The 14,144-nt window shown below is 41.5% G+C and overlaps 1 protein-coding gene across 7 annotated transcripts in view; it reads left to right on the top strand.

Annotated features, from left to right (window-relative positions):
• Positions 1–14,144, top strand: part of KLHL15 (kelch like family member 15) — a 28,608-nt gene that overhangs the window by 508 nt on the left and 13,956 nt on the right. For 3 of the 7 annotated variants that reach the window (XM_044441546.1, XM_044441545.1, XM_044441542.1), the window contains exon 2: positions 741–864. The gene's annotated coding sequence lies outside the window, so the exon portion shown is untranslated. Of the gene's footprint in view, positions 1–10; positions 278–740; positions 865–8,755; positions 9,054–14,144 lie in introns of those variants that run through there. The other 4 variants (XM_044441541.1, XM_044441540.1, XM_044441544.1 and 1 more) reach the window with 4 other exon arrangements.

Below are 14,144 nucleotides of genomic sequence, written 5' to 3'. Positions count from 1 at the left end.
TAAACAACTGTGAGGAGGAAGGGAGAGGCAGGGACTCTGGGAGGGGGGCGAAGTAGGGGCCGGCGAAAGCCGGTGCCCGGGCAGTGCCGCCGAAAGAGGCCTCCCAGACGCAGGCGTACACAGGAGGCGAGGCGGGAGCTCAGGCGCGGCACCTCAGTCACCACATCCCCCACTTCGGTCCCACTGTGAGACTCTCCTCCTCTGTCTTTATGTTACCTAGAGAGCCCCCTCTCCGCAGGTTCAGCGGGAAGAACTGTGTCTTCAGTGCTGCTGAAAGGTAGGTGAAGCTGGTCGAGGGCCGTCCTTATCCCTTGTCTTTCTTCCCCTCCCTTTTTTATCTCTCTGTCTTTGCCACTTTTCCAGTCCTACATGGGATATGCTCCTTTCTCCATTTTCTTTCATACATTCTCCTCCATCATGTTTGGGCCAAAAGGGAGGCATCAACAGAAGTACTCTATAGCTCCCAGTTTTGAAGGTGCAATTATGTTAGCTTAGGAAGAGGGCAGCATCTTGGGTGAGACTTCCAGGAGACTGAAGGTGCTGTGGCTAGATAGAGTTGAAAATGCCATAATAGATCCTAACATCACAAGTTAAGGATTTTTTTAGCTATTCCTGTTATGAATCAGGAAGTTGTGTAATACTGCTTGGAGTCAGTAATAAATTGTGTCCTCTTAAATGTTTTAGTATTTCTAAAGAGAGTGGTATGGTGAAGCTGTGTCTCCTTGTTTCTGGTTTCTCAGAAAAATCAACTATGATGAACATGGGGAAGAAGATTGGCGTTTGTCCTGGCCTTGTGTGTGAGCATACTAGCGATGGTTCCAGGAACACAGCAGTCTGAAGTCTTCAGTATTTAAAATGCACATGGTAGGGACAATAGTATTTCACCAAATGTAGAGTTGTATCTCCATGTAGCCATTCATAAGTCCTATTCATTTCAATGGATCTGCTGCAGTAGGACTAACATAGGATACAACATTTGCTTTAAATTCATCCCTATCCATGTTTTGGTCCTAATTTGCATGAGGTACTCTGGTGTAACTTCTTTCTGTTTCCCCTTTTGTGGAGGATAATATTATAAAATGTCTGAAAGTTTCTTTTAAGTCAGGATTATGCTAAAAGAATTACTGGGCATTTATTATTGGTGGGCTTATGTCTACTACCAGGTGAATTGGAATGACTGATGTACTTCCAGTTGTTCCTTTGCTGTGATACCATGACCCACTGAAGACCTGATATGCAGATGTCTGTAAGACTGGCAGCTACCTAACATGATCATTGGTATTATTACTGCCTTGGACTCCTTCAGGGAAATGGTGGGATGTAAATGTTATAAACAAATACTTTTATTAATTAAAATTAGACCTGTTACATGATTAAATGCATCTTTAAACAATCATTTTGAAGGGAGAAAATTGTTTTGAGTTTATGTATGTTTAGACCATCTGAGAAGATGCATTCTCTTGTGTGAGAGAAGGATTCTTTTCTGATGCGACACTTGCCATTTACCACTCTTCTAATTATTTATAGTAAAAAGGGGGGGGGCGGGATTGGTGAATTAATCAGGACTACCTTCTTGGTCAATAAAAATATCTAAGTTATTAATCTTATTAATTAAATGGTGCATAGCATAAATGTAGCAAACTGCCCAGAGTTAATATAAGATAACCATTTATTTATTCAATTTGACTTGTAAGATAAATATTACAACTTTTTGTATAGAATCTGTTTGAAATATAATAATTTTATCTTAATTAAACTGTAAGCTTCAGTTGCTGAAGGCTAGATAGATATTTAAGATGCATCACACTAGACCAAATCTAACACTGTTTACTATACAGTATCTCTGGCTATATTGCACTTTGACAGAAATACTAAATGGATTACCAATGCTTGACAAAGAAAGCGCTTGAAGTCTGATCTTCATTGACATTCTACTTAAATATTGTAGAGGCTAACTTGCTCTAATAAATGTTCCTGCCCTTAATCTAAATATTCAATTATCAAAGCTATTATAACAAAAATGTTTTATATACAGATTGCTCATTGTATAATAGAAGCATGAAATTCCGGCTCAAGTGCAAAGTTTTTCAGACTAAATGAAATAACCTATAGGACCAATCTGAATCAGGTGCTTTTTTCAGATACGGTCCTTTCCCAAAATTGCCGCTTTGAATAATTTTGTTGTAGAAACTGCTAAAAACAGAAGCAAGAAATACAATGATCAGTCCTAATATCTAATATCAGCCTGACTAAGACTGTAGAGTAACAGGCATGTATTCTTGTTTTTTTCATGAATTCTTCAGCCTATGGTTTCATCAATGACATTGATATACATATTGCAATTCATTTTCTGAAATAGGAACAGTTTTAGAAGATTACAATAAATCTGAAAGTGTAGAGGAATAATCTATTATAGTTTCCCCTACCATATTGATTTTAACTCCATAGTGATAGGAATAGAAGTATCTGTATACACCATTGTTTGCACCTATGAATAGCCTGGTATATGGTATGCTGTTGTAAACCTGCTGCCATCAGTAGAATGTGTTTACAATCTGTGCTACAAAACCAGCAATTTCTTCTGTTCATTTAATCTTATGTTTGCACATTGGTATAATGCAGCAGTAGTGTTGCCCTTGACTGTATGAAAGAATGGCAATATTTTGTTCTTCTACCACTAGTTGCTAAAAAGATATCTGGAAACAAATGTCAAGTGGCAGAAAACAATAGGGTGCTTATGCCGACATCAATTCACTCCTGTCCCACCTATTCACTTACTCAAGCAGTGGGTCCTGCTGATTCTATTGTACAAGCAGAATTCATTCCTTATATGTGGGAGCTTTAGAGCTTCCTAGAGGAAGCCACCAAATAAGCAGAAATGTTCATTTCTTGAAGGAGGCAGGTTGGTAGAGCTCCTATACACAAGTAGTTCCACTTGTTTTGGGTTGCACTAGAAGTCTTGTCCCACAGGTGTGTATGTGTGGGGAAGGGCATTTTTATAATGGACATGGTAGGATGTAAGACAGTTAGTCAGGGTGCAAGTGCTCTGTTGGGATTCTGCCCTATGACTAGAAAAACAGAATCAACAGTCCTGATTAGAATTCTTGAACAGCTAATAGTGCTATCTTTTATGGTGCATTACTCATTCTTTCAAAGACCTGAAAAAATAACAAAAAATCCATTTTAAATAGTAGTAAGGGAACCAAGATACCACTGGACCAAAATTGGCTTCATTCACACACATAGTCCATATAGAGCATTATTATGGAGACCTTCATGTCAAAATCACTACTTTTCTGGGATTTTTGAAAGGGATATATACACCATTTTCAGGTCCAGGGTATAGGCAGCAAGTATCATTGGCCAGAGCACAAGAACCAGGGGTGATGGAAGCAGATGGAAGTATCAGCATGATGCAGAGGTAAAATCAGGAACAAGCAAGGGCAGGCGCAAAGGCAAAAGCAATAAAAAGCAAGGCCAGATACTGACAAAGCTTGTCAAAATGACTATTACAGAAGTGAAGGCAGAGTCAGGAACAGGCAAGGCATAGCAGAACCAAAGTCAAAGGCAGGAGCAGACAAGGATCAGATACCCAGCAAGGCATAGTAGGAACAGGGACAAAGACAAGGATTAGATACCTGACAAGGTGGGGTCAGATCAGAGGTAAGGGCAGCACTGGGATCAGTCAGGGATCAGGGCACAGAAAACAAGGCAGAGCTGGACCACAGTACAGTACAGCCACCACAAAGGCCCTTATCGCTTCAACCTTCTGAAGCTCCAAACTGTGCCACTTATTTCACAGGCTCCAGTTCTTGCAAGTACCTGCAGGACTGATCCTGCAGGCACTTGCAGGACGAACCCATGCCACTGTTCACCATCATGTCACCAGAAGAAGCTGCATCAACGCTTCAGATCCTGACCCTAGTTTTAAAAGGAAGCCTGAATTTTGACAGCTAGCTGACAAAACTCTGTTGAAGTAGGTGAGGTGGCTCACAGGTTTTCATTTTCCTGAGCACCCAGAGTGTTGGAAAAGAATGGAAAAGGTTAAGAACACCAAGAAGAGACAGGTCCAAGCTTTAAAATTAGATGATTTCACAAGGGGAAGGGATTGATGTAGAGGGCACCTGCTTTTACCAGCATAGATGTTTTAACAGCCTTATTTCCGGTCGGCAGCTTGCCGTTTGGCAACAGGCAGGAGAAGGCAAAGCAACAAATTACCTTTTTTGTTCCCTTTTCATTAATGTTCCTGGATGGTGTCTCCTGCACTTTGATATGAGATGCTTCTCAGGAGATAAGAGGCAAGAGTTTCATTTCACTCATCCACACGTGTTACAAGCAACAGCAGTCTCAGTGGGGGAGAACTGTGTTGAGTGCAAAAGGGCTCACAGTTGGCAATGGGAGGACTGAGCCAGAGATGGTCACTCTGAAGTGGCACTAGGGTGTTTGGTGGATCAGCTGTCACTGGTGGTGGTCCAGCAAGAGTTTTTTTTTTTTTTTGCCATACCTGCCAAGCAGCTCATCACCATTTCCCTTGGCTCATGTTGGGATTGGTTGTCCCGGTTTAGGTGACAGAAAAATTCATCTGTGTCCAGAAACCCCTATTTTAAGCCATGGGCTTGCAGGATGGCTTGTTGCCCACAAACAGGCCATCTTGTGCGAAGTAGTCCTGGTTCACATGACAGATAACCCACTATGGCTATTTACTCACCGTGGGTTATTGTATTTTGCAAAGCCAGTCCATGTGTGCCTTTCAGATTCTGCTTATATTACAAAATAGTCATGTTAAGAAAGTTAACAGTTCTCTTTTTCTTAATTCTCAAGAAGGGGTACTAGTTGGTTGGTAGTTGCACTAAAGCAATACTTCTAATATGTGCATCTGTATCTTTATTCTGTTTCATAATTTGCATTTACTTTTAAAGTCTGCACCAGTCTGTGTTGTAAGGAAAGTAACTAAGTTATTTGCCAAGTCATAATCATCAATAACATTTGTATTGATAGTGGAGTAAGTGTCAGTCTGTTTCTGCAAAAACAAATGCTTCATCACAGACTTCAAACTGATAAAACAGATGGCACTCATATGTGAAAAAATCTTTGCGGTCTCTTGATTGTAACTGGTGACCCTTCACCAGTTATATGAAGAAGTTATCTAAATTTTACTCTTTATAACAGATAGCAGGAAACAGTTGTTTTTCAAAATATTTAAAACTGTTCTTATTGCATACATTTTTGTTGTCTTTACATCATCATCATCCTGGATTATGATAATATCAACTTCAAGAATTATCTGCCTTTTACTGTCTCCTGAAAAAAGGCCTACATCTAGAGAAGAAATAATGATTGCCTTTATCCCACTATGGAAATAGGCCATTTGAATATATTCTGATCATTATAGTGGGGTATTCAAAAACACTGGGAAATCAACCAAAAACCAATATTAGGGAGAGTACATGTAGGTTAAGGGTTTATGAAATACATTTACATATTCTTTATTTCTTTTTTATGAGATGGCTGTACACATCGTCAAAAAGCCAGTGTAGCAACAATTTTTGATGATCCTTTTATTTCACCAGGGCTGAAATCTAACTTTCTAATTTAAAAATTACAGCAACATACTTTAAACCAGAATGCTAATTGTGGCATGCTCCACCCCCAGTTATTTTGTAGCATTGCCTTCCTGTTGGCTTGATGTGTGTTTTGTATGTGCATTTCACTGGAACACAGAAAGCAGCAGCTATCAGTGGCTGGACTTGTAGCATCATGCCAAACCATAGTTTAGTCCAGGCGTGGGAAACCTCATTTGGCTTGAGGAATGAACTTAATTTCAGTGAGGTTCTTGAGAGCTACATTCCACTGGTGGGTGAGGCTTGAAGGCAAGAAGTCTGGGGCCAAAAATGCAGAAGGATTTTTTTAAAGTGCCAGCTTATTTTAATTTAAAGCTCTTGTACCTAATAACTAAACTTTTGAAGAGGCATTGCAGTCTTTTAAAATGAGGGAAAATTGAGAAAAACTGGGAAACTACTGAATGATTGGTGGTTGCATGGAATGGACATGATGGCCTTCTGAAGAACCCCAGAGGGCCAGATTTGGGTCTGAAGTTGCTCATCACTGTTTCATTGCTACAGACACAAGTCTAGGTGAGCTTTTGTTTCATGTTTTCCATCCTCCCCTGCATTGTGCTTCTGCTTTCAAATACTAGGGTGTTATCATGGCTGAAAATTTAATGGTTAATTTTAACTATGGCTTGCAATCCTAGGTTGTTTGGTTAATCCAAAGTTAAAACTAGCCAGTTTTTTGTTCAGACATAGCAGCAAACTTCAGTTAGATGAAAACAGAAGCAAATGCTTCTGATCTCTTCATGGCTATGCTAGAAGGGAGCATGTGTGTGAATTTAAGTTGAGGTACGAGTTCTGTCCCAGAGATTGTCCTTAAGTTGAATTTGTATGCAAGTGGGATCCCATACATAAAAAAATAAAACACCTGAGAAACACTAAGACATCTCAAACACAATACAGCATTATAATCATGATAATAATACAGTAATAATAAAGTAATTACAGGTACTGGAGAGAGAGAGAATCCGTTTGTTGAATGACTAATGCCTAATACTTTCCAATGACTGATGGCATCTCACCTGTCTCTGATCTCTGTAGTTTAGATTGTGGTTTTTTTTCTTCAATGCATCACCTACACTTGCATCGGATTTATGCTTTGGAGGCATAGTTACAAACCAAGTACAGTGGACAGTTACAGAAGGCAACACTAACTTCACATGATCCAAAACACACTGGCTAGGATATTGTAGTTCCACCACCACCGGCTAGTTTCGACTTTGCCTCTTTTCCTCTCCTCCTGCCCTTCCTTCTTTCCTGTTATTCCCTTCCTTCCTTTCCTTGGTGCTTGTAGGTGCTCACTTTCTGCCTGCCACTTGTGGATGCCTGCTTGTCACTTGAGGATGAGGCAGGACTCCTGGGTTTGCTTGTTCATAAGTAGGGGTTGTTCTTGGGCATTTGTAACCAGGGGACTGGGTGTATATTGTTCAGTATTATATCCAAATGAGGCCAATGTATGAGCATGTCTTACTTTAGTTATGAGAGAAAAGTGCAAGTAGGAATGATCTATGTCAGATTTATCCCCCCCCCCCTTTTTTTTAGTAAAACATTCATCCAGCAACCAATTGCCTTGGAGTTTGTAAATTGTCATTCCTTTGTAAAGTGACCAAATGCAGACATGGCCTAATTCACATGTAAGAATAACCCAGAGTATGGGTTATCATTGACTTGTGGTGTGGTTGTTATGTTTGAAACCTGAACTGTGGTTTAATCATGGGTTGTTAATTATGGAGAATCCAAGTATAGAACCCATTGTTTGTTGTTGGATCTTTTGGGGTTATGTGAGGGTTACTTAACTATAACCCATGTTTACCAGTTTTATACAACACAGCAATCCCTGAGCATAGATTGAATATGGAAAATAGTGGCAGCACATGCCATAGTCTCACTGCTTCACTGTGGGTTGATGAGTTATGGTGGGCTGTCATGTCAGGCTAACTGGCCCTTTATATATCTCAAACATTGAATTGTCTTTGCCATTTGGATTCTCTGTCTTAGAATTTTTGAATGATCTACATCAGAGTAAAAGTGACAAATGGAAAGTATAATGAAATACTAATTGATATCTCACACATCCATGGGTTGTATATAGTGACTTTATAAATCAGCTGAGAGGTCCTCTTCCAAATTAGACTAAATTCAGATTTGTCTTGTACTTTATTTTGATCAGCATGATGTGACAGACTTCATATTTGATTCAAGTGTCATGCTTAGGCAGATAGTGTGTACTGAATAGAAGTTCTTATAAAGGTAATAAGAATTGCCTACTATTAGAAGAAAACTGAGGAAAACTATGTTTTCTTATGCATTGAGAAAGTTATAGGTGTAGGTGGCATAACAGTGGGTTTATTGTAGCATTTGAGACTCTTCTGATTGGGCAAGATTGTTAAGTCATCTTGACTGAAATAGCAAAAGTATAATTGGTTGCTTTTGCTACATATAAGTACAGGGTGCGGCAGAAATACCTCCCACATTTTAACGGTTAAAAAAAGGAAAAAGAAACTACATTTATTAAAAATTAATTTCACTTTTGTTTAAACAAAGGGTTACAGTTTTTATTCATTTGGTTTTAAAAATTACATCCTCCAAGTGGTGACCTCTTTTCACTATACACTGTTGTAGACGATTTCTGAAGTTTTCCATCACTCTAAGAGTCATTCCAGGCGGTATTTCTGCAATCTTTTGCTGAATAGCATCCTTTAATTCTTCAATGGTACCCGGTCGATGTTTGTAGACCTCTGCTTTCAAGTAATCCCAGAGAAAAAAAATCACAGGGGTTGAGATCGGGCGAGCGTGCAGGCCATTCAATGTCACTGCATAAGGAAATCAAATGTCCTAGAAACATTTCCCTCAGAGCTTCCATTGATCTTCTTGCTGTGTGCGCGGTGGTTCCATCTTGCTGAAACCACACATCCTGATTGCGAAGGTCATTTACTTTTGGTTCCAGAAATGTCTGCAGCATCTCTACATACCGGTCAGATGTTACTGTAACCGAGTGGTTTCTCTCCTCAAAAAAATAGGGTTCCCATATACCTGAGTTCGAAACTGCGCACCATACCATCACTCATTCACTGTGTAGAGGTCTTTCATGAAGCTGTCTAGGGTTATTTTCCACCCAATAACGAAAATTTTGTTTATTCACACAGCCTGAGAGATGAAAGTGAGCTTCATCACTTGTAAGAAGAACAGCATTTGCAGGAACATTTTGAAGGATATCGTCACAGCATGACAAGCGAACTTCCCAGTCGTGTTCGTGCAGTTTCTGAGCAATCATTAATTTGTATGGATGGAACTTCAGAACAGTGTGTAGAATTCTTCTGACTGCTCGATCATACAATCCCAAGGCAGAAGCATGTTTACGAGTTGAACGTGTAGGAGACTGAGTAACAGAAAGTCTCACAGCTTGAACACTTTCTGGAGTTCGAGCGCTTCGAGGTCTTCCAGGTGGCTTTTTTTTAAGTGCTGAACCTGTGGCTCTGAAATTTGCAACCCATAGCAGTATTGTTTTTCTGTCCAGAACAGCATTTCGACCTAACATGTAATGAGTTCGAAAAGTTCTCTGTGTTGCAATTACAGATTCACCATTCTTCAAAAACGTTTCTACAGCAAAAGCACACTGTGCACCAGTCCAAACCATATTGCTAGATGTGGGTATATGAAAAAAAAAGGGAAGTCATTAGCTAAATAAAGACATCATTGGCACTTGCATAAGTTCATTAGCAACACATAGGTGAAAGTTTAAAATGTGGAAGGTATTTCTGCCGTACCCTGTAGATTACAATGATGGTCAAGAATATTGAAGATACACAGTTAACAAAAGTTCAGCATTTTTAAACTCAAGAACAACTTTGCATGGAAGTCATGCTTTGCAGAATGATGATACAAAGATGTAGTCTTTCTCTTAAGCTCTTACATAAATATTAAGTGGTGTTGAGCTTTTGCTGTGCTCTGCCCTATCAGTGAGGGTGTTCAAGACTGGACAATCACATGTTGGGGATTACATGAGCAGAGCCAGCTGGAGCCAGGAGTCAGACTAGATGGTCTGGGAGGCCGCTTCTGACTTGCTTTGTTTCTATGTTTCTGTATCTACTATGAAGGGAAGAAACAATCTGTAGAAGTTTTTTTCGTTTGTTTTCTTTATTATTTTAGTTATAATTTTCTGAATTGAATTCAGTGAAGAGTTCACCTATGGTCAAAGAATGTTCTTCTGTGTGGTTCTTGCCTTTCAGGGTTGGGAATCTTAGAAGCATTTAGAGAGTATGTCAATATTATTTTAAAACACTGTGAATTTGACCTTGCTAACTTGAATGTTCATAAGCAAGTTTGACTCACAAGCAATTTGAGTGAATACAGCCCAAATCTATGAAAATGATTTTTTGGCAGAGTTTTTGGCAGAGTTCATTGTAAGGCTGCTTCAAGATGCATAAGTAATTAAGGGTGCAGTCTAATGGGATGCAGTGTAGGAATATCATGGAGGCAAGCTTTGCCTCTGTGCTCCTCTTACTTTGCAGTTTAGGCCATTTAGCTGAGGCACTTCAGACAGGAAAGGGAAGAGCCTGGAGCACTGCCAGAATACATTGTATCTCCATCTTCACCCATTATCTGAGGTTTTACAACCTCAGAGATACAGCTAACTGGTTGCCAGTTGCTGACTGTGAGAAGGGGAGGGGGATCCAAAGATGGCTATTTTCTGACAAAACAACAAAGATAAAAAAGTCATTCTCCCATTATGCCATAAGTATTCATCTGAAATGTTTGAGGAGAAGTTTGTATGACATAGGAGCCCACCCTGCAAATAAACTAGACAGTGAAGGTTGTACATGGACAGACAATTGGGCTCACTGTGGGTTGCCGCTGATGCTCCCTGCTCAGTCTTGCTATGGTACTTGCTCACTTCTCTGATTGTCATCCCTTTTGGTTACCATCTTTTTCTGTTTGTTTGTTTTCTGGATCCTTTTTTGGAATGCCTCCCACTGACAGCCCTTCCATAGTGCACAAGTGGTACATTGAAAGGGTTGCTAGTTTGCTACCTTTTTATTATTATTACTTTTTAGGCACCAGAAATGTGCACAACTATTTTAAATTCTCACCTGGTTGATGTATTAGTAATTTTCTCCTATCAAAGTGCAGAAGGTAACATCCTTGGACATTAAAAAAGCAAGGTTAATTTGTTGCTTTGCTATTCACTTGATAGCTGTCAAAACAAGCAAGGTTGTAAGGGAACCTTTGTTCACAGAAGGGGCAGTGATACTCTAATTTTGAAGTATTGCTTTGACATTTCTCAGTGCCTTCACCTTTTCAATAGTTTCCTGTACCTCTAGGTACTTTAGAAAAGTAAGCTTTACACACATAAAACCTATTTGCAAAGACAGACTTTTGCCAGCTATCCTATGAAAAGAGGTTTTGTTTAAGCATTGTGTTGGTCCGCCCCCGGAGCCGGATGGGTCTGAATGGATTCCTGAAGGCCCTGGGGGATTTCCCGGTTGATAAGGCTGGTGCTCCTGTCCATGCCTTGGTTGAACTGTGGAATAGGGAAATGACCAGGGCGATTGACACGATCGCTCCTAAGTGTCCTCTCCCACCTGGCAGAGCCCGTTCATACCCCTGGAATACACCTGAATTACGGGTGATGAAGCAGGTTGGGAGACGTCTAGAGCGTAGGTAGAGGAAATCACGGGATGAATCTGACTGAACACACTTAAGAGCCCATTATCGGGCCTATGCTGTGGTGGTGAGGGCGGCGAAGAAGAAATTCTTTTCCGCTTTCATTGCCTCCTCACAGTGCCGTCCCGCGGAGCTGTTTCGGGTGGTACAGGGACTGGTTCATCCGGGCCCCAAGAAAGACCTTGTGCCACCCTCGATGGCCCGCTGTGATGATTTTGCTACGCATTTCAAGGAGAAAATCACTCAGATTCATCACGAGCTGGACTCTACTAGTGACTCAGAACCTTCTGGGGAGGTGCCAATGTTGCCATCTGGTCCAAAATTGATGGATGAGTTTCAGTTGTTGCGGCCTGATGATGTGGACAAGGTGCCTGAACAAGTACGTCCTACCACCTGCTTACTGGACCCTTGCCCATCTTGGCTACTTAAGAAAGCCAAGGATGGGATAGGGACCTGGATCCTGAAGGTTGTCAATGCCTCTCTAAAGGACGGCCAGGTACCTGCCCCTTTAAAGGAGACGGTAGTCTGGCCAGTCCTAAAGAAGGCATCCCTGGATCCAGAGATGGCCACCAGTTATAGACCGGTGGCCAACATCCCGTTCCTGGGCAAGGTGTTAGAGCGGGTGGTGGTGGGACAACTCCAAGCACTCTTGGATGAAACTGATTATCTGGACCCATTTCAGTCCGGCTTCAGACCCGGGTATGGTACTGAATCTTCCTTGGTCGCCCTGTACAATGACCTGTGCAGGGAGAGAGACAGGGAGAGTGCGTCCCTGTTGGTTCTCCTGGACCTCTCAGTGGCTTTCGATACCATCGACCATGGTATCCTTCTGGATAGGCTAGCGGGGTTGGGAGTTGGAGACACTGCTTTGCAGTGGTTCCACTCCTATCTCAATAGCCGATTCCGGAAGGTGGTGCTGGGGAACTATGGCTCTGCGCCATGGCAGTTATGCCATGGAGTTCCACAGGGGTCCATTTTGTCCCCCTTGCTATTTAACATCTTCATGAAACTGCTGGGAGAGGTCATCAGGAGCTGTGGGCTGCAGAATCATCAGTATGCTGATGATACCCAGCTCTACCTCTCGTTTTCAACTAATCCAGGTGAGGCAGTGGCTGTACTGAACCGGTGCCTGGCTGAGGTAATGGGCTGGATGAGGGCCAATAAACTGAAGCTCAATCCAGACAAGACGGAGGTCCAGTTAGTAGGTGGGTCGGGCTTCGGGATGGGGGACCTGGACCTTGTCCTGAATGGGGTTGCACTCCCTCTTAGGGACAGGGTTCGCAGCTTGGGAGTGCTCCTCGACCCAGAGCTGTCATTAGAAGCTCAAGTAATAGCGGTGGCGAGGAGCGCTTTCCTCCAGCTCCAGCTGATCCATCAGCTGCGTCCCTACCTGGAGAACGATTGCCTGGCGACAGTGACACAGGCATTGGTAACTTCCCGATTAGACTTCTGTAATGTGCTCTTCATGGGGCTGCCTTTGAAGACGGTCTGGATACTTCAGTTGGTGCAAAACAGAGCTGCCAGGTTGCTGACAGGGACTGGGTGTTGTTCTCACATAACCCCAGGCCTCCGTCAGCTTCACTGGCTTCCCATTGAAGTCTGGGCCCAATTCAAGGTGTTGGTTTTCACCTATAAATCCCTTAACGGCTTGGGACCTGGTTATCTAAAGGACCACTTGTGTCCATATATGCCCTCCCACCCCCTGAGATCGGTGGCAGAGGCCCTTCTCCGGGAGCCCTCCGTGAAAGATATTAGGAGGGTGAGTACCCAGAGGAGGGCCTTCTCTGTGGTGGCACCGCACCTACGGAATGCGCTCCCCAGAGAGGTCTGCCTGGCGCCGTCGTTATTTGTTTTTCGGCGCCAGGCCAAGACCTTTTTATTTAAACGATATTTTAACTGTTAAATGTTGTTTTTATTTATTGGGTTTTTATAGCTCTGCCGAGATGTATCCGGATTTTTAAACTTTATTCAATATTCGTTTATTTGCTTTGTAACCGCCCCGAGGCTTGTTGCAAAGTGGGCGGCATAAAAATGCTATAAATAAATAAGCAAGCAAGCAAGCAAGCAGTGATTTTGATTGGGCTAAAAAGGGTTCTTTAGTATGCTGCCATGAAAGTTGTCAAAACAATCCTCTTGGGCACTTTAGAGGGGCAAATGCAAAAGAGCAGTGCAGAGGAACATTGAGTCAGTGGCAGTCACTTCACTGTTCTTTAGGCATTGGTGTGACTGCTATCACTGATGAGCTTGGCAAGAACGGCAATACTTTCTGTTGCTTTTGTCATTTCCTTGTACTCATGATGCAGTCAGTTGCATGGGTATGGATGGCATGGCAACCTGTCATAGATACAACATTGTTTAGAAGAAGCTATTGATTGACAGGAGCAAGAACATGGAGCAAGCCAAAGAATTGATGGTACAAAATACTGGGTTGTTGGAGTTGTCTATGTCTGGGAAATAATGGATGTGCAGTAACAGTTAGGAAGACACTTACGCTTCCAAAATTCAAACTGCATTTGCTAGAAACTGTTAGAAAATATTCTTCAATGAGTGTCCTTTCCCTTTTGACATAAGGTTATAATTTGACATTTAGCAGCAGTATACTTTTTAATATAGTAATATAAAAGGAGAACTGTTTACTTGTGTAATAGATTTTGGGAAAGCAGCTTTTCGTATTTATATGTTACAGCTTGTTTTAGTTTTAAGGTTGGCATAACAGTATGCATGCATACACAGATGCTTCATAGTAAACTACTAACAGACCTCTTTTTATCTTTGTTACTTTTTAATGAAACAAAGCTATTTTACTCTGTTCAAAATGGAGTGCAACATTTCTCTCTCTCTCTCTCTCTCTCTCTCTCTCTCTCTCTCTCT

Source organism: Varanus komodoensis, unplaced genomic scaffold, assembly GCF_004798865.1.
Source record: "Varanus komodoensis strain SLA01 unplaced genomic scaffold, ASM479886v1 scaffold4, whole genome shotgun sequence".
Classification (NCBI taxonomy): domain Eukaryota; kingdom Metazoa; phylum Chordata; class Lepidosauria; order Squamata; family Varanidae; genus Varanus; species Varanus komodoensis.
This window is presented reverse-complemented; position numbering and strand designations above follow the sequence as displayed.